Below are 22,092 nucleotides of genomic sequence, written 5' to 3' on the forward strand. Positions count from 1 at the left end.
AAAATGTTTGATAAAGTGTTGCACAACGACGGCAGATGTTTTCATCTTCTGTGTGCCAGGCAAGGGAGGACAGAGGATGGTGACTAAGTAAAAGCTGCCTCGGCGTGATGCGTGAGGAATGGAGAGGAGACACTAAATGTTCCCCAGACCATTGTCTGTGTGTGTGACTCGCATCCCACAGCTATAAAGCCTCATTAGTGAGACACCCTGCCCCAGACATTGTGCTGCTCTTTTTCTTGTACCTAAAATGTTACGCAAGAACATACAGTGCCTCAACTCTGGTGTATACACACATGCATGCACCTAGACCCGTCCAGGAATACACAGAAAAAGATCTTTTACACCAATACATGTGGAATGTTTTGTATTCTTGTACCAGCATTTGCAAGGATTTTACCACACCGCCTTCACTGATGATCACATTTCATTGCAGACGCATCTTGGGAAGATTTTTAGTTCATATCATCATTTCCTTGGAGTCTTGAGTCAACTGTCTGACAGGCACAGTCGCCGAGTTAAAGTTTAATGGCCGAAGCAGTGGCAGCGAGGGGAATAGGTCGACATACAGTATTGATGACTCCCTTTTCATCAACCAACACCTCCTTGACCTCTCCCTCCTCAGATATGAGATGACCACTGTCTGGTAATGTAGGCAACATCCGACCTGATCCCAGCAGACATGGAAAGGCGGATAATCGCTAGTTTTAAGGTGGTTTTCCAAGGATGGATTGGATTTACTGGGAAATTGAGGTGGAGGGCTCTCAAGGTTTGGGGAGCAATTGCCTGTGGTATTTCCATTGGGAGATGTTGGTGTAGTTGGGAGGAGTTAAATGCTGTGTCACTCCCAGTTTTCAGGTCAGTCAGGCTGGCCCACTAGAACAGTGTTCAGAGGTCCTAAGCAGCATGGGGCAGATAATTGCCAACAGTCAGAGGCAATATGCTCAGGATTGGATTTTTAAAGCCTGTTAAAATATTACTAAGGTGATTAATATTGAAATATGCGCATGTCTCTCTGCTGTCTGTCTCCCGCTCTCCCTATTCTCTTCTTGATTTGTTCCCCTTAGTATTCGCACTCACCTGAAATTTCAATATTATGCATGATGCTGATGAAATGTGTCTTCTTTTTATGCAGCGCAATTGCATTGCCGTGTCACTTGTTCTGACTAACATAGACTCAGCTGTCACGATAGCAAAAGAGCCATAGGAGAATCTGTACTGAGCTTTTTGAGTTATTAGTTTGTTTAATAATTAATTTTATATATTATATCACACCAAGAATAAATCTCAGTCTTTTGTGCACACTCCTGCACAATTCAAGCTCGGGCTTTTCTATTCTCTGTTCTGTGTAAACAAGTAAGAGAAGAGCAGGAACTTATTTATGGCCACATTACTCATGTTATATTTTGTCTGTACCGTTTCTTCAAGACATACTAATTCTTCCATTCAGCCATCCACAGCGTTATTTAAACAGCGTTAAACAAACCAAATCTTTCTTGCAAGCTGATTAGTAATCAGTGGAACTATCTCAGCTGTCTCAGTGATATACGCCACACATCGTATGCAGGTTTACTGTACAACACGTGTTTTGTGTGTGGATAGCTGCACCATCAGACAATCCACACGGTACGGCCAACACATACCGAGCATCAGCCCCGACCTGGATGAAGACATATTGTCCCCAAGAGCTGCATAGCTGCCAGAGGACCACCACTCCCAGGGGGAGCACTGTTCACGTTTTCCACAGTTACCGGGAAACCAGCTATCAAACTCCCTTTCTTTGCCATGTAGATTACACTCTTGTAAATCAATTTAGAGGTCATTGGGGATATGAAAGATGGTTTGGGACAAGTCTGAAACCGTACGGAGAAGGAAAAAAGATGTAGAAAGACATTCACATGGCTGCATTTAGTCACTGATAAACATATGATGCCTGTATTTGGCTTGACTCTTACAAATAAAGGCTACTGTGGGAGGATCTCGGGTGCAGAGAGAAAAGCAATGGACGTCTTGCCACAGAGAAAATATGTCACATTGTTAGCAAGATAATTCAATGCAGAAAATGACATTTGTTTATTTAGGTTCACTAGTTCATATACCGCATTGTGTCTGCTCTGTGATATGAAATGCATCATTTGCTCCCTTGCTTACCTGAGCGTGTGTGTTCACTGTACCGTAAGTGCAGACTTGGAAGTGGAGCACATGGGTGTGGATGTGTCTACATCCTGGTGCTGTGCTGTTTCATTAGGCTCTGATTATGGGGCCTGATGCAGAGTGACAGTGTGCAGATTGAGTTGCACAGCCACTCTAATTCTCTCTATTAATAACAACCCTCCACACTGCCGTCCTGAACCACATTTATTAATCACAATTTGTCATCTGTCCGATGCTCCACCCTCTCCGTCTCCCTTACTCTTTCCCTCCCTTTCGTCGGTTGCGCTCGCCTCCTCCCTCCCAGCAGGGCCAGTTATCCCCTGCACCTCTCCACCTCCACCTCCTCCCACCCTCAACACCAGCTTCAGCTCAGAGACATGGTCCAGCATACAGAGGGATGTTCTCCCTCTCCTCACACACACATCCACTCTCCCACTCACTTTAACTGCACTCGGGAAGGAGTCTGATTCATCAAATGTCCTCCGGCTTTAATTGGCCAAATAACAGTTAGCTGCTTGGATTGTGTGGACTGTTTTGTTCACAATCTACCAAAGATTATAATAAATTACAATAAAACAAACTTCAATTTGCAATTACAGCACCGTTATGATGCACGTCTCTGGCCTTGCAACACGTCCAAACCTTGTACGGCGTAATGCATCATTATAGGGATGCTCAAACATTCACTGAGATAGCATGCAATGGCCTTTTGGAACACATTGATTCTTTTTTAGCATTAATCCAAGCCATGTGGAATTTCTATGTTCACAAATGATGGCATTTAATCAATATGTATGCTGGGATAAGCACAATATGTTATTGCATTATTGGTGAGAAAATATCCCCATAACTTAAATCACATTTCTGCTCATGTCTCATTCAAATGGCCCTTGACCCTACTAAGAAAGATGATTTATGAGTCAGCTAGTCCCTGAGGTCTTGCTCTGCTACTCTAATTTTCAGGCTACGTTTATGCTCATTATATTGACACTTTAAGGATATCCATTTACCCTGAACTGCAGTTTAATCACACAGCAGAAGTTTTCTCCTAGTTTGTTTCGCCAACTATGTAAAAATCTGTGTGATTGTTCACTGCAGCAGATCTAAAACGGCCAACGTTTCCACGGCAGTGCAGCAGTGTTCTTCTAATTACACTATCACTGACCAACCCTCCACTCCTCAGCGCTACCCTCCACCACCCTCAGCCACAGAACCAGGGTCCCTCTGCTGTTTTCTTTGAGCAAGACCGCTGTTTGGGGGGGAAACAGAGGCGATTTTCATGTGCAAATGTCAGTCAGTCGGCTCCCAGCAATCACAGGCCTGTCTTCTCCAGAGATCGGGGCTTGAGACACAGCCTGAATAATTTAGCAGCTCTGTGCCACCGTGCTTTAGGGTCGCAACCTTCTAAAGTGATGACAGAAAGACGTTGGCTGACTTCCCCTCCCATTCACTCCCATTACCACTTATTTACCGTTCATGATTCCAGGCAGACAAAGCAGAAGGCCACGCTGGGGAAGAGAAATCATTGGCGTTGTATAAACTGTGTCATAAAGCAGAGCACAACCAAACAATGACATTTTCAGAGCATCCCCCATTCGGAGGCAATCCCCTCCTGTGTTGGGCTGTGAAATAAACACACGCCGCACACATGATCACCCAAGCCAGCAGTCACAGACAAAAGAGTTGATGGACGCACACGCAGAGAAAAGGTCGAGAAGTGACACACAGCGGGGACAGATGTCAGAGCGAAAACCTTAACGATGCATAGGTGTGGATTAGGATTCAGATAGAGACGAGGGGGGAAAGAAAAAAAAACACCCAAATCTTCTATTTCAGAGCAAGAGAGATTACAGTGATTTTCAAGGTATGACAGAGGAAAAGAACAGAGACGTAGAGGACAGAGTGAAAGAAATTGATCCGTCCTTCCGCACAGACACATTCTACATTTCTATCATTCAAAGGGAGACCGACAGCGCTTGGTCTGACAAGGGTGGTCATCAGTCGTCTGCAGCGGGGCTCTGACAGCAACATGACGAGGATGAATGGACTGTCCAGTTATCCCAACCAAAACACATGCTGTTGGAGAAATTATACATTTATCTTCCTCCTATTTTCTTTCAGTCATTTCGAGTCCTTCATATCCTTCGCTCAATTATCCCCCACTTCTTGTATTCTTGTATTCCACACATTTCACGAGTCACACATGCATGGCATTCACCTCTATATCTGTGACATCTTTTTCAGAATTTCTTTTTCAGGCAACGCTACATGTGTGGCAACCCAAGACAGAAAAATAAAACCGGCTTTATCTCAGTGTCTTCACGGTGCAGATGATTTTATTGGAATGTAAGGAAGCAGCAGTGGATTGTGTATTAGTGATGCGGTAGGATGTTCCCATGGAGATGCCAGTTGTGATAGCCTATTAGTGGAGACGGTGGGATGCAGGATTGCTAAGAAACACTTGGAGGAATGAGCGACGCATCCTGCTTTCCTTCTCCACCCCTCCCTCTAACCTGTTGTCATGCACTGCAGCAGTACAGTCAGTCAAGTTAAACGCTGTCTGGTCAAACTGCACTCACGGTGAGCTTAAAATGTCAGTGGGCATGCGGTTTGACCTCATGTCATGGGAATGCGTTACAAGGGCAGGCGGAGGGGAAGGGAGGACACGAGAGATCCCTCTGAATTATTGAGAGTGATTATTTGGTGACTTATGGTTGGTGGCTGTCAGGTATGGTAGGATAAATTGTGCCTGGCAAGAATTACACTTTCTCATTTCTCCACTGTCTATTTATCTGCCCTTCTGTGCCTGACCACCCCTTCTCTATTGAACACTTATCCCACTACCTCCTCTGTCCTTGCACTAGTAAGTTTGCAGACTGACTTTTAGGGCATGTCCTCAAAAGTAACGCAATGAAGCAGCTTAACGAGTGTAGTGTTCACTTTAGGTTCGGTCTGTGGCAATGTCCACATGTTGGTCAGTTAGTCCGCTAGTTTGGGGGAGAACGAAATGTCTCCTCCACTAGATTGCAGTAACATTTATAGTGCACCTGTATATAAACTATAAATATGCATGCGCCCCACTGGATGGATCCTATAGACTGTGGCATTCCCTTTAAATTTCATCTCATGTCAGTGTATGTCTTTATTTTGACAGATTGTCATAAAAGAAGCACCATCAGTTGGTCAAAGTTTAATTTATCTTGTCAAATATGTAAACATGTGACTTGACTAAATCATTCAATTGTTTTGGAATTCAGCTAAGAGCACAACTATGCCTAACACAAGTCTTGTTGATGGCTTCACATGACTTCTACCAATGCAATAAACTCATAGATTGGACCGAACTTCATTGTCATTGCAGAGACTACAAGTACTAACACAACGAAGTGCAGCTTTGCATCTAACCAGCAGTGCAAAAGCAGCAATAAAATTCATTACTGACAGTATGAGTATACAGTAGTATAAACAGTATGGACAGAGCATTATGAACACACTAATATATAGATGTGGATACATCATAAAATAGATCATCTAACTCTACTGGTAGAGATAAATAGTGGTATGAGCAGGATAAACAGTATAGTTATGGATAGTATAAATCTAGTCCATTATTTTCATTGATAATTTAACTTTTTGACTAAAAATCTGATTCCGAACAAACAAAAATAATGTTCATCTCTGTCATCTTACAACAAAATCAATGATTGTGAGCATTGGGATCTTTCTATACCGTCTAATATAAGAGGCCAAGATCCTGAACAGCCAAATATGAGCTGAGAATTCCAGAAGAAATATATTGATGGGGAAATGGAGATGGTTGTACAGACATCTTAGACAGTAAATAATGATTGGCTGTGACAGACCACAGAGGAAAAGCCATTTCCTCTTTGGGGAACCCAGCAGCGAGAATGCCGGTGTTCATGTGAAGAAGTCCAGGGACTCTAAAAGGCTGCCAATGGCTGGTGCACATATTCTGGCCTTGAGGCACAGGACTGTGGGCTCTTACCCAAACACCAGGGTTTTAATCTAACTGCAAACAACCTGCGGCAACCAGCGAAAGAACTGCATAAAGAAAGGGACAACAGTGATTAGGCAGCCGCATCATTCTGGACAAGCCGCGGGGGCTGCGAAAAGTGTTTTTGACGGAGTAGGAGGGGGGAGCTGCTACAAAAAATGATTAAAGCTTTAACATGGAGCTGGGTTGAATCCCCGGTCTGGTGCAGCGCACACTGTAGGTGGAGCTCACTTAGTGAATAGATAAACTGATGGATGATGAGTAGACACAGCGTAGGGACAATCTTGACTTTGACCGAGCCCATTAAAAGCTGAGAACTCCTTTCACAATGAATAATAATATCCCAAGAATATGAAGTTTGGGGTTCTTCAAGACTTTTCTTCTTCTAATGTTCTCATCTTGCTTCTCCTTGAGTGGCTTTGTTTTCCTTTTTATTGTGCACATACCAGGAGACCCATTTCCCTATTTCTAATTGACATTCCCTGTTGCATAATGTTTCTAACTGACTGATCAGGTATCAGAGATGGAGTTCTTTGTGTAAATGCAGTCTGAATAATTCATACAGGGCTGTCAGAGAAAGAGAGAAGGGGCATTTTAGAAATCAGCTCACTAGGCCCCTGACCATGAATAATTGATCTGAACTGATTAAAGTTTGCCGTGATTACCCCTCACCTCCCCAGCAGATAAAACGCCACACCTGTGTTTGCTGTCTCTTGACTAATTCTCCTCTTCCTCTCTTTCCTCTCAATCAAACATGTTTCAATTAACCACATGTGGTCAGACTATGCATTGAGAAATGCACCACACTTCACTATTGCTGCTGTCTCATATTGTCAGTTGGATTTTCAGCAACAAGCTCAATTTCCTCCCCTTGACGGGCATTCAAAGGTGTGCTTAAGGAGAATTCAGTTCATTACATGTGTTTATATAAGGAGAACAGTATCGTATTATAGTTCTCCATGTCCCTGATGAAAAATGTAATTAGTCTGTTCTCTAAGAGCAACTCCAAATATTAGACCTTGATTAGCTGCGCTTGAATTGCTGAAAACCACATTTTTTCCCCTCCGCTCCCCTCAGGCAGTGAATCCTCAGATAGCCGGAGATAGACTCTGTCTCAGACGCAAGTGTAATTGCAACATGCACAATGTCTGATGCGCTGTAACACTTAAACATACTGTGGTCCCAGCAGAGCTACCTTCATCAACTTGACTTCACTGGCTGCACATCTGCTCTTCAAACAACACACATACACAATGACACAAAGCAGGCTCATTTTGCATCGGAATCGCTTCTCACTTCCCTTAACCTTCAAAGTCCAACTAAGGATGGCACTTTGATCCGTGTTCCAGAGTCAAAGAAAGAAATGCGTGACAGAGAGCGACATGAATGAGGGGAGAAGCAGGGAACAGGAAGCAGTGTGGGAGAGTGACAGCTAATGACAGTAGCTACGAGCTGTGACCTTTAGAGCAATCACACAAGCATGACGAACCAGGCTCAAGGTGACAGTGAAACTGGCTACTTTGGAGGAGGATATTAAGGACAACAAAGCTTTGTGTGTTTATGGTTTAACAGTCATGCTGCAGCAGGTGGTAATGGAGATTATGGCTACACAGGTGATCAATAGCGCTGTAATTTTTTTGTCAGAGAACCACGGTTAACTGTGTGTAAATGCATTTAAAGATTGAATAAGCAGTAAGTAAGGTCAAAAGTGCACATATGCTGCTTCACATGGTAATACACACACTCAAACATGCACACTTTGATTGCCACTGAGTTGCTAAGGAATTATGTGCCATGCTAAAGGGTACATTGGCAGAAAAGAAGAGGTTTTACCTTTAATTTCCTGCACCCCAAATGTTTGAGTGTGGTTGGGGAATTCCAACCAGTGAGCTTATATGTTCTTCTTTGCATGTTTAAGCCCACATCCTGCACAACGCATGTTGCTTTGTTTACAACACACTCAACCATTTTTTGAGATATTTTGGATCGATTCCCCACTTCCGAGTGTGAGTGTGATTGTTTGTCTGTATATATAACCCTGTGATAGACTGGTGACCTGTCCAGGGTGCTACCTGTCTTGGCCCTAAGTCAGCTGGGTTAGACTCCAGAAGAAGTTTTACTGATATATATGTAATCACTTTAGATATTTTTAGGATTTTTTTTGGAAGATTTTTACAAATTTTTAAGAAATATTTACAAGAATTTTCTTGCCAAATTTGGGGGATTTTTTTTAAACATAAAACTTTCATGGGAAACTTTTAAGGAATTATTGGAATTTTTTTGGTTTTGCAAATTTTCAGAAATTTGGGGAATTTTTTTGCTGAATTTTGGGATTTTTTTCAGACAAGGAAACAATATTTTTTGGTGCCCATAAATGAGGACAACAGGGGGGTTAATGACACTACTTGTTTCATCACAGCGCCCTCCCTGGTCATACTGTACACTCCAGTCTGGTCTGAGAATGAACACCCTGCACACTAGAACCATTGATCTACATGTTTAAAAAAAAAAAAAAAAAAGAGGGAGGGAAGAGGAAAAGGGGATGTGCAGGGATGATGTGTCCAGTTCAGGTCCCTGGTGGAGGTTTTCAAGTGGCTGGGCGCTCTGTCTGTCCTGTCAGCCCTCAGCAAACACCCCATCCTAAAAGGGAAGAAGGGAAAAAAACTCCCAGATAGCATCACACACGGCTGGCCAGGGCCTCACTAGCAGTCCACTTGTCTGCTCTCCCCTCCGCAGAGCCTTCACAAGAGATGGGAGGAATACTAAGAGAGCAGGCATAGATTTTCTGCTGGGGGGTGGAGGAAGCGAGGGAAGGCTGTTGGAGGGTGGTGGGCTTGACTGCCCACATCAAACTCCCCTCCTTTTCTCTCACCCCTCTCCCTTTCTCCTCCTCTCCTTCTCATCTGCCTGACTCTGGAGGGACCCTCTGTTTGTCAGCCAGCCAGTGGAGCGTCTCCCTCTAACCCCACCTCCTCCTGGTTCTCTGTCTTTTCCTTTTCTTTCTCAGTTTCTCTCTCTCTCTCTAAAACCTCCACCCCTCTCTTGCTCTGAGTCCTTATCTTTTCACGATTCCTGTTTTTTTGTTTTCTCCAGCTCTGTTTAACAGCTTCTCTACTCCTCCTTTAACAGAAAGCCGATTGATAAAGCAAATAAAGACCAGAGATGGAGGATGACAGGGGCTGTTAAACAGGGTGGGGTAGCTATGATCTACCTATAGGTGCACAGCAGAGAGAGAGATGATGGGAAGTGATTTAATGCAAAGAAATCCTGTCAGTAAAGGAGGTTAAAAAGCACTCAATTACTGATAGCAAGTTGGAGATAACAAACAATGAGAGAGTAACTACATAAAAGATTTTAAGGTCTATGTGGCAAGATTTAAATGTTCTTTGTTGCCTTACTACACTAATATGCTGCACTGTCTGTCGCTGCAGATGTGGTGCACAGGCTGCAAATGGGAATGTCAACTATCAGTTTTATGTCTTTAAAATATTTGCTTACTCTGTTCTTTAAGTAGTAGTTTAAGTAGAATTTAACACTTTTTATGCCTCCAACAAGACCCACAAAACTGGAAGTCTTAGAAACTGCCTCAAGAGATGAGTCAGTTGGATGTGAAAGCTACAAGTTTGACAGTAAAAAAAAATATGAAGACATAAGAAAGAAATGAGCCTAATAAACATCTGTAACCTGCTTCTCACACTATTTGAGGCAAGCTACTCGAAGTAGCCACGACAAGAATAATCTACAAACAAAGGTTTCCTCAAAGAGGAAGAAGATGTAGAATAAAAACAGACAGTATCTCTGATTCTGGTGGTATAAATTTGGTTTCATTTGCCCTAGTTTTGAGACATTTGTCTGATTTTGTTTGTGATGCTCACAGCACTGAAAAATGAAAAGAAAAAAGAACACAAAAAACAGTGGTGTCTCAATTGGTCTGGATCAGCCACGGACATCACTGTCAACAGGTTTTACCAGAACTGTTTCTTCAATACAAATTCTAGTGAAAAAATGTTAACAGTGAAGTATGTGGATCAATAAGAACAGCATTTCTGGAAAAACACATCACTCATCAGTTTTCTTAATGCTGTTTTGGAATGTTTGAAGCAGCTCAATCAGCATTCAGTCAGTCTTCACTGTACTTGTGTGGAGGAAGAAATCTCAAAAACAAGCATAAAATTAATGAAAAACCATAACTGCCACTTTTTAACATCACTCTGTAATTTCCTAATCTGAATTAGTCAACTCAGTCCCTCAGTTTCTCTCTTTCTTTCCTCCATCCTCACTTCTTTACCTCTCCACCAGCCTCATTTTCTCCTCTCTCTCTCCCCATCTCCATTTCAGGGTCGGTCAGAACAAGCTTTCTCCACATGTGTGCTGAGATTGGAGGGAGAACGTGGTGTTCTATTGATTTCTGAAACTCAAAGTTGGTCTCAGATCTCCCTGTTTACATCTGATTTGTTGCAAGTCACAAGCAAATGTGGAATCCGAGAGAAACTACAAGCACCCGTGTGAAGAAGATAGTTATTCTGTCATGCTACACATGCAGGCATTTTACTCCATATCATCTATGTCTTAAGAATAGTTTTGTTTAGGTCTGTGTTTGTGAAACAACAAAATGCCAGGGGCAGTCCATCGTGGCACACCGCTGAGCTGCCAGGTCAGATTCCAACAAATGCCGGAACAAAGGAAGATGAGTCCCACTGGCATTTGGTGAAGGAGGCCCCCACGGATGAAATCCATCATGCCTGCAGATGTGGCCTGCAGCTGGGCAGGTGGATCACAACGTGCCACAACAAGGCAATTGAATTGACTAGATCACAGCAACTGAACACCACCTCACAAAGAGAAAGCCCCCAGATCGCTTTAATAATAATAATAATAATAATAATAATAATAATAAAAAAAAAAACATCTCGCCATCAGACGATACAAGCCGGGGATCTGAAAGTGGGCTCTCCCTTCGGAAGGATTAAATATGACAACGTTTTCTGATCCGTCACTGCTTTGTCAGACAAACCCCTGACGCTGTGGGACTTTTGCCTGCTCGGCCTGCTTATGCTTTGAGGCAGCTGACAAAGAATTAAATGTCACATATGATTTCTATATGGGTCCGTTTTGCTGAGACACACTTGACAAATGTGTGTGATTCGTTTTGCTCACTGACTTGATCATCCATGTGTCCAGCATTTTTATCCTAAAGGATTCTATGCATCACTGGATGTATAAATCAGTCCAGGGGGCTAGTGTCACTTAAATGTGGACATTAATGGTTGACAGTCTATTGACTGGCCTGCCAAGCCTTGTTAACCGACTGGCAGCTTATCCGAGACCGAAGCCTACATTGCATCCTTTTATACCAACAACAAACTTCCTTCCTCCCCTGCAGCTATTTATCTACCTTTCAATTCATGTCACCTTTCATTTCTTGATATTGTTTTCAGCTGTCTTCTTGTCTGACCCCCTGGTCTCCCTTGAAAGATGCACGTGGATTTCTGTCAGCTTGCTGTTGTGTTTTTTTTTTCCTACCAATTTTATGATTGGCCTATGAAGCTCTCTTTGAAGTTTCCCTGCAAACCTTTAAACATCCTGGGCAACATCAAAGATCACACATTACAAGGGGCCAGAGTTCAACCGAGAGCCGCTGCGATTCAAGCAACATCTTTCCTTTTCCCTATTTCCTCTCTTCTTCGGGGGGGTTTGTGTTTCTCCTCCGCACCGCTGAAGGAGAGGAATAGCGGTGGAGAGGTGGGCGAAGGTGTGGGTGTGTGGAGGAGGAGGGGTGGGGACAGCTCCTCTTCCTGCGTTCGTGTCCATCATGTGTCATGGCCGCTCCTGGCTTTCATGTTCTGTCTGGCTGAGTCTCCTGCTCCAGCAGTCTCTGTTTCCTTGCTGAAAATCGGTGTCCCTCAGAGGCAGGAGACGCTCTCTCTTCTGCATCCATTTCAGCTCAGCTCGGCGTAGCTCGGCTCTGCTCTCACCTTGCTGACACCAGCTCCTCAGCAGACACCTTCTCCCCCTGCATGGGCTCAGCTGGCTGACAGGCAGCTGTCCGTTCGGATAAAGCAGAACAGGACACACACTGTACACTGAGACACCATCGCTGCTTACTGTTCTAACACCTTCACTGTTACCCTGTGGTTAAGACACTCTCACGCTACCTACAGAGAAGAAATTCAAACTAGTTTTAACTGAGGTTGAAGGTTATATTTTATTGCATCGAGTAGTTTCATTCTTGCTTTCTCTCTTTCGTTTAAAACAAACACAAAATGTTCATTTCACAAGCTGAAGTTGCTGCTTGTTTTCTTGCAAAATGCAGATTAGTTTTACTTTTGGCGTCTCACTTGTGGCTAATTGCTGAGCCTAATATATAGAACTGAAACACTTGTGAAGTAGTCCTTGTTTGATTACCATGGGAAAGGAAAATCCAGTCGCAGGGGCCCAAAACAAGCCAGTGGCTGATGAAGACAAATGTGCAAACACATGTTGGCAGAATTGCTTTTTGGTTGAGCGTGATCGGCTACGCTCAGGAGGGCGGAACCAGGAGTGGTGATTTATAGTTTTGCGCTGTCCCTGGACCACCACTGTCTGCTGCCTCCCACTACTGTAATTACCATGTGTGTCTATTAGAATAGTCCTGCTGCCCACAATGCATCACCTCAGAGGAGAGGAGAGGAGAGGAGAGGAGAGGAGAGGAGAGGAGAGGAGAGGAGAGGAGAGGAGAGGAGAGGAGAGGAGAGGAGAGGAGAGGAGAGGAGAGGAGAGGAGAGGAGAGGAGAGGAGAGGAGAGGAGAGGAGAGGAGAGGAGAGGAGAGGAGAGGAGAGGAGAGGAGAGATAGTCTTGTTATTCCAACAGTGTTCTCTCCAAAAGCATGATACAGAGGATGAGTAGAGAGCAAAAAGACACTGCAGATGATGCGATAAAGGTCAAAAAGAAACATGCTGAAAGGTTGAGAGGTGCATCAAAAATGGGAGATTAAGAACACACACCAGTATCATCCGACAGTAGGTCATGTAAGGTGATGTGTTTGAAAGCAATAGCCCACATAAAAGTCACTGCAACAGTATTTATCTGCGGTCAAATAAAGTCACAGACCTGCGATTATTGTAATTTAGCTCATGATTCAAACCGCATCAAGGTTGTATTTCTGTGCTTTTTATAACACTTTACCACAATATATGCTTTTGTTCTTTGTGACATGTTCTACATCTTTTCTGCATCGCTCCTGACCACTCCAAAGTCTGCTTCGACCGCTGTCTGGTGCTCGGGATTCAGTTTGCTTTGCCTTGGGCCTTATAGCATCTCCTAGTGGGCAAACTGCCTGCTGCTCCCAGGTCCCTGGAAAATTAATACTTTGAATCATGCGATTCAGTCAATACCTTCAGGTACCTTGATAAATAAGAGAACTTGACACCTCCTGAAGTTGTTTATGAGGTGAATTTCTCTGCAGTGTTTCCATTATGGATAATTTTCCCTCGCTGTTTTGCAGTCAGAGCGCGTACTCAGTCTACTGCCCACAGACTTTGTCAAAATATTTGTATCTGTCTGCATTCATTACGTTTTTCCAGCTTAGTGCTAATAAACTATTTTACATAAAATAACTAGAATTATTTTCTTTCTCAAATGAATGATTTTTGCTAAGAAATGGGACTAAATCACCTTTTTTCTTCCTCCTTGAGAACCCTGAACTGATAATGAGACCTGGCACTGAGCTCTGGTCAGTGTCATTTATGCTGTAATTGGCCTAAGGTGTAAAGGTCAGCCATGCATCAGAGAAGACAGAGAACTAAGTGGCTTACAATGACAGCAGAGGAAGAACAAAATTTATTGTAGGTGGAGGGCTTGCACAAATCAGCAAATGAGGAGAGGTCATGAGGCGAATTATGATCTTCAGTGACTGAGATTATCGCACAAATGAATAAATACATGAGCAAATGAATGGAGGTGATTAATTCATGTCGTATCAAAATTCTATTGTACAAGGGACACACTAAATTCTACAACACACCTAAAGCACTCACATTCAAAAGAAACACAATAAATTAATCACAATCAAGGCAATACTCACAGAGAATATCAATAACTGAATAATAACTGACAACATAAAGCAACAATCTATGCAGCATATTTTCCTGATTAATGTTTTCTCTCAATAATCTGAAAGCAAAAGACAGAAAAAATTGAAATCACAAAGTTTTCTGCAAGCAAATAAGGATCTGAACCTAATTTTTTTTTTGCAGATATAAAAATCATTTAACAAAGATACAAAATAGTACAGTCGAATTCAAAATGCAGCTAATTATGGAGCTTTTTTTATACCATATTATTGCCTCTGTAAAGTATTACTGAGATCTAATTCTAATTTTACTTGTAAAAGGTTACCTTTAAAGAGTTAGAGAAGAGAAACGTTTCTATTTTTCATTTATTAGGCTTGTACGTACACAAAAAATAATGATAGAAAAATGGAAAATACGAATGAATGAATGTATGTTTTATTTCAGACATGTGAGAAAAAAGTTGCAAAAACAATTAAATAATATTTGAAACAAAAACAAAACAAAATAAAAGACAACAAAACAAACATAACAAAACAAGGCAAACAAATTAATAACCCAACATATCTGAAAAGTAGTAGGACGAAGCATAAGAAATAGAAAATAAATAATATCAATAAACAAATGTTAAATAACCAGTGATGTCAAAGCCCCTCCTCCTCCCTGTACTTCATGAAAACCATATATTTGTCCTGTTTTTTAAAGTGGGTTGTGCTTGGACATTGCTTGAGCCCCACCTCCAATACGTTCCATAACCTCACTCCCCATATTGAAAAACAAAATGACTTAAGTGTTGTGCGAAATCTGCCATGGTTTAATTTTAAATTCCCCCTCCAATTATCACCCTCATCTCTGTTAAAAAAAAAAAAAAACTACTTCTGAATATTTACGAGAAGCTGGTTGTGTATTGCGTTGTACATTATTTGTGGTGTTTGAAAATGAACCAGGTCAGTGAATTTTAGCATTTTTGATTTTAAGAAGAGTGAATTTGTGTGATCTCCATGGCCAGTTTTATGAATTATCCTCATTGCTCTTTTTTGTAGTATTGATAGTGACTGTAGCGAACATTTATACGGGTCAATATATAATTGCGGGACTTTTTATAACATAGTTAACAGGTATCATAGTTGACATTTTTGCTGTTTTCAAGCCTAAAATCAACATGGCCGCCTATAACCAAACACCACATGGCATTTTATAGAAAGATTTGTATTTTATATACAACTGAATAAAATTCAAATTGAAAGTTATTTCTAAAGATATTGTAGTAAACCTGTTGACATGCCATAAATCCACACTTGACTCACACACTACTTTATATTAAAGAACTCAGAAAGCCTTGGAGTCTGGCCAGTCTTTTCTTCAGGAGGAAATGACATCATGTGGAGCAGGTCATGTGATCTGGAATTAACACACTTCCTTGAGAGGTGCTTTTGTAATGGGGAACTTAGTTGAAAGTGCTTTCTTGGACACAGATACAATTTGTTATTTACTATATAAAATTTGATATATTTCTAAAAAAGAAATATCTGTCATGATTATCTCAACTTAATAAGAAGAACACAACCAAAACATTTTTGAATAAGCTCATTTTATTATTGTTTAGCTAATTAGAAGGTGGTTGTTACTAAACTTGGATGGTTATTTAGTTGACATTTTAGTGATATCCAGTCATTTTTTATTAATAACTGATGGTTTCCATAATAAATAATTATGGAATTTGTAAAGACATGATCATAATGAACATAAATGTTATGATCCTGCTCTAGCCCCTTCCCTTCTTCTCCCTTCTTCCTCTTTTTTCCTCCTTTCTCCCTTGGTTCCTGATCTGTTTCTGTTTTGACCTGTCCCTTTGGCTCCCTCTATGTCATCTCTCTCCCTCTTGTCTCTCATCCCTGTGTCTTGCTCTCCCTGCTCACCTGTCTGCACTCAGCTGATTATTGCAGGTGACTCACTTTGCAGTAATCAGCTCACCTGCCCTCAATATCACCTGCTCCCTATTTAAACTCTGCTCAGTCACTCATTCCCCGTCAGACCATCGGTTCTGTTACCCTCCTAGATACTGTTCCCCACCAAGCCTGCAACTTCTGGACTGCTTCAGCCCCATGGACTCTGCTGCTTCCCCCCTCCTGGATTTCCCCCCTCTTGGACTCTGTTGTGTTCCTGTTTGTCTGTTCATGGATTTTCCCCAGCTTGTTTTCCATTCGGTTGTCAGTTTCCCCATATTGTGAGTACCCCTCTTTAGCTTAGTTTTGTTAAGTCAGTTCAGTTTTGTAGACTTCCGTTTTTGTATTCATAGAGTTTGCTTGTAGAGTTTAGTAGTTTTGGTTTGGTTCTTTCCCCCCAGTTCAGTTCTGTATTTATGTACTGGTTAGTTATATGGCTAAATAAATCTCTTTCAGTTATTCATTTGTCTGTCAGTTTCTGTGAGTCTGCGCTTGGGTTCTTCGGCTTTCCCCCCTAACAATAAAAACCATAAGCTTTTTTTTTTTTTACTTTTAATAAAAATGTATGCAAGATTTATCCCATGGACTTCAAAAGTCCTCCAATTATATGTTGACCCCTACATATTGCCCCAAACCTCTGCACAGTCATTTAGATCTGGTAAAATCAGTTAACAGTATAGAATGTGAATGTGGAGTGATTTGTGGTCCAGAATGTGTTTTACTTCATTGAGTGCTGAAATGCTTCTTTATATTTTGTTTTGAACGTCTTTCATGTGAGATTTCCAGTTTATTTTGTCATCAATTGTAACACCAAGAAACTTACTTTCATGAACTCTCTCAATTCCCACACCATCTACCTGTATCGAAGCAAAAATACAAAAAAAGCATCTGATTTTAATTCTTTAAATCCCCAGTTTATCAGAACAAACATAGATTTAAGATGGAACAGCAAAATCCTAAACTAAACATTAGCTATTTGGTGAAAAACAAAAGCCAAAGATATTGACGTTTTCTTTGAAGACACTCATTTCTTCACAGCCTGTCTTCTGATTATGAATATAATCTAGTCTAGACCTGCTTGTGTTTGTGTCCCACATGAGCAGCTTCTCACTCTGTCTCCCATCACTCATATTCATTAATTTATTCCACTGTGAACTCATACAAACAGCTAAACATGCCCGCTTCAAGCAACAGTCAACAACAACTATCTAACAGACGTAAAGTGAATCTGTCCGCATCCGTTGTAAACCTGAAATCTCATGAAATAAATCCACAGAATAAACAGGTCTGTGGCAGCATTGTAGTTGTTTTAAATGGTTGAATCTGGGGTCACAGGAATGATTGAGGTTAGAGGGAGGATGGTGTTGTGTTGTTCACACTGATATCATAGCTCATTAGAGAAATAACCACGGTCTCAATTGATCTATGTGACCACAAGCTCAAGTGGTTCAGGCTGAATTTGTGAGTCATCGATTTCTATGGCTTATTAAAGGTACGAGTATCTTACCATACGGAGAGACGTGGAAGCAGGATTACCAGGAAATAGAAGTATTGATTGGGTCAAGAAGCTGAGGCTTACATTTCAAATTCCAACAGGGAGACAGGATTTGACATAAAGAACAGTGTTGACTGACAAATATGAGAAAATATTCTGATGAGTCACAAATGCGGCTGTAAAAAAAAAAAAAAAAAATGGTAATGCTGAGATCCATAAATTGTTATACAAGTGACCACTATTCCCTCTAAGCTGCGCGCGTGCGCAATTGCGCACTGCTGACACGGTCTCCGCGCACAGAAAATCTGCGCTGCGCACACAAAAAAAAATCCAACCTAAATTGTAAATAAAATAAACACGTAACAATTCGTTCTGTGCTATTTTTCAATGTGAGTCAGTGAGTGACCGGTGACTGGCTGCTGCAGCCAATGATGCGATTCACATACGTATTTACCATAGACTGTATATAATGGTATTTATGCAGCTAATCAACGTCAGGCGTCCATACGTGCAGCCATCGTTGTTCTCATAGATATGAATGAGTAGATAGGACACGCCCCTTTGAGCTGCGTGCTACTGCGAAGCTAAGCTAGTGGGGGCAAAGTTTCAGTGGATTCCGTTGATGTAGACGGCGTGAAAACGGAAACAAGAAGTATGCCGGCTCACTGTACTGCATACAGTTACACACTACGTCGTACGATTGAGACAAGGAAACTTGGAATGACTTTTCATAGGTAAGAATAGTTTTTGGCTCTTTTTTCATTATGAAATCTTGTTGAGAGCTTCCAGTCTATGAGAGCTAACTAGTTAGCCACTAGCAAAACGCTAAGGCGAGCTAGCAGCTTGACAACCAAATACCAGACGATTAATAGTAGCTGTAGTATAGTTGTACAAGCAGTAGTAGTAATACTAAAAGTACAAGCAGCAGTAGTAGTATAAACAGCTGTTAGAGTCGTAGAAGTAGTATCAGCATTTGTAATAGTATTACAAGTTGTAGTAGCAGTGCCAGCATCAGCAGTTAATGTACTACCAATACTACTAGTAGTAGTCACAATGCTATTACTACCACCAATACTACCAATAGTAGTTATAAAGGCTAACTCATGTATATCCAGATTACCATCTATGTTCTTCCTCCAAACCCATTTTATGATTGGGATTACAGGCAGTTCTTTAGGACTGCTCTCAAATAATTGAACAGTTACTAAACAAGGTTATACTTATCAAATTAAATAGCTCTGGTCTCCAGTATATTGGCGAATTCGGGTCTTTGTACTTAATTTATTAGCATGATTTCTTTTTAATATGTTGTGTACAGACTTAATTACTTCTCTGTCTACTTTTCTTACTCCATGTAGGTTTCCCAGAGACTATGGGTTGAGGAGGAATTGGAAGTTTGTCGGCTTAGACCTGGTGTCATTCCATCAGTGTTAAACTTCCCGGCTCATCTTGGAAGAGTACGTGCCAGAAAGACCACGACCAAGCAGCCTTGAGATCTTAGGCAGCGTCTCCCTGAGGTGGGTGTCGACGGTGTTCATGGTCAGGTCTGTGGTAATCCCATCAAAAAACAAAACAGAAAAAAATCTAGATTATAAATCAACATGTAACCAAAGCACTCTGTGTATAACGCCATAGTATAGGATGTAGTTCAGAAAATGTCATAGTATAGTATGCTTTACTCAAGAATAACATAGTATGGCCTGTAGTTCATTGCATGTTGGCAAGAAAACAAAACGAAACATAGATTATTATGTGGTTCAAAAAGCGCAAAGTGATAGGATGTTGCCTAAAATTGTCATGTATGATATGTGGTTCAAAAAATGTCATAGTGCAGTATATTGTCAAAATAGTATGTAATTCAAGAAAACATCAGAGTATAATATGTCATCTAAAAAATGTCATAGAATAATAATTTCATTGCACAAGTAAAAGTATAGTAACTTTTAAAACTGTTCGAATTCTTATATGTTGCTAAAAAAAACAAAAAAAACAAAAACAAAAAACACGTCGCAGTAATATGTCAATTAAAAAAGCCTGTAGTATAGCGTGTCGCCCAACAAACATCATATATCATCAAACATCAGTATAGCATGTCGCTCTAAAAATGTCACAGCATAGCTTTTAGTCCACAGCTGTCAGTAGGTGAGGAGCAACACAAAAACAGTCCAAACGCTGGTTTCCAGAGGGTTAGATGAGAATTTATTTGAAAGAGTAAGTTTACAACAACACAACATGTGAGGGGGTTAAAAACAAATGGGTGTTAGTAAAATAAAAATAAATAAACAGAACTAAAAGTGAACTTCACGTTGACATTGATGGGCATTCCAACCAGGAACAAAGTAAAAGATAATCAATACGAAAAAAAACTCTTCCTGTTCACCTCTTAAAACCCCAAAACACACCACAGTAGCACCCTAAACTAAAACTACCAATGGGTTCCCTGTTTTCCTTTCTGAACAATTCAAAGGTCCCTCTCTGTCTCCCCACACATCCACCAACCACTGGAACACATCTCCAAAGTTCTGCCGGGCCAGCTCAGCTTCCCCTCAGAAGAAGTGGCGCCACCTGCCAGATGAAGGAGCCTTTTGAGAGGCAGCTGGCATCGTGATTGGACTGTACTTTGGTCTGTTCCAATCCAGCTTCAGCTCCAGAGACGGCAGGCGGGACGAGTCAACGGAGGCCAGGTGGACGAAGGCATGCAGCTGAGTACAATCCAGAAAACAACAGAGGAGGAGTGCAGCGGCCAGAACAACCAGAGTAGCATCTTATGTCTCTTAGAAAACATCATAGTATAGCCTTTGCTATGAAAAAACGCCATCATATACATCGAATATTGTACAAATAAGTCAAAGGAAAGAGACATACATTGTAGAATTGTAGTAATTGTGGGCTGACTGATTTACTGATTATCAGTATTTTATTTTTTACTGATTTACGGTAATAAATACATTCAAAAATGGTGCTACTTTGGCTCTGAACCTTTATCTACCTGTGGTCACTCTGTCTTCTGGAGTGATTTGATTGGTTATACGTAACAAATAAAACTCCTTTAACTTAACATCTGTAAACAAAACAAAAACGTATCAACAAAATTTTCTGTTAGAGTTTGTGTTCTTCTAAGTTTAACTCAAGATTTTAAATACTTTCATTTACTGCAAATGAATATCTACTCCAAATGTCTTACTAATAATCATTATCAGCCTTAAAAACCCACAAAACACCCCTCTATACTCCACGACACTTAGTACAGTCTGGTTCCCCCTTCTATAAATCTGCTTGGAATCGTCCACTTCCTGTTTGTCAAAGTGGCCTTCTACCTGGACAGGTTTTGTTGGAGCTCATGCAACAAACATTTTGGGTAACTGCACTTTAATATGGATGGATGACACTGAATTAGAGTCTGTTTTAATGAGACTGAGTTAAGATATGTAGCTCTGTCATTAAATAGGAAATTATTTCTCAGAATTCACAGAGAAACGTCTGAAATGTTTGCTAGGTTAGCGTCCCACATGTTCTTTGGCTCAGCTAAAGCTAACTCTCTCCAACTTCTGGATCTCTTGAGTTGCTTGTTGTTAAAATATCTTGCTAGAGGTGCTGAAGCTCAGAAAGTCTGAGATGTTTGTTCAAAATAAGCTCATTCTCAAGTCTTATCTGAACTGTCCTCTTTTGTTTAAACTTTCCCTAAACTTAAGGAGTTAATGACAGAGCAGCACATCCAGACTCAGTCTCATTTATGTAGAGATTAAACTTGAGTGTCATTCATTGATGTTAAAGTGCAGTTTTTCAAATGTTTGCTGCATATGCTCCCGACTAAACCAGTCCAGGTGGAAGACGATGTGAAGAGAAAGCTCCAGAGGATGAATATCACACATTTACATTGGAAATTAATGTCCTTTAATTAGACATTGTCATGCAAAAGTTGGATTTCCCTTTAATGATGTTCAAATCTTTGTTGAGTGTTTTGTTGATGTTGGTTTCTAAATGTTTTTTGGCACTCGGCCCCAAAGATTAAAACCTTCTACGGCTCACAAGCTGCAACAATTCACACATTATCAACTATCTTTCTGACTAAACTAAGATAAAAAGTGAAAAACTGCCTGATTCCTGCATCATGAATGTAAATCTTTTTGGTTTTTATGACCGTAAACTGAATATATTTGGGCTTGACATTTTATAAACCAAAACAAGAAATGAATTAGTGGAGAAAACGACAGATTCATGGACAAAGAAAATGTGTTTTCTAACATATATGGCTGAATTACTCCAACATTACAAGATACATACAATTTTAATTCAATTTTATTTATATAATGCCAATTACAGGTCAAATTGTCTCAAGATGCTTTATTTTTATTTTTTTTTTGTCATATTTAAAATATGACAAAGTAAGAAATTTAAACCTCTTGACTAATCCAATTTATTATTTGGTTTTTAAG

General features: G+C 40.8%; 1 long non-coding RNA gene across 2 annotated transcripts; it reads left to right on the top strand.

Annotated features, from left to right (window-relative positions):
- Positions 1–18,241: 18,241 nt before the first annotated feature.
- On the top strand, positions 18,242–20,617 carry LOC129349560 (uncharacterized). 2 transcript variants are annotated; one of them, XR_008602614.1, is made up of 3 exons: positions 18,242–18,390; positions 19,015–19,173; positions 20,124–20,617. It is a non-coding gene; the product is annotated as an uncharacterized LOC129349560 (long non-coding RNA). The 2 variants fall into 2 exon arrangements; XR_008602613.1 differs by having other exon boundaries at positions 18,242–19,173.
- Positions 20,618–22,092: the final 1,475 nt, after the last annotated feature.

The sequence above is a fragment of the Amphiprion ocellaris genome, chromosome 8 (assembly GCF_022539595.1).
Source record: "Amphiprion ocellaris isolate individual 3 ecotype Okinawa chromosome 8, ASM2253959v1, whole genome shotgun sequence".
Lineage (NCBI taxonomy): Eukaryota > Metazoa > Chordata > Actinopteri > Pomacentridae > Amphiprion > Amphiprion ocellaris.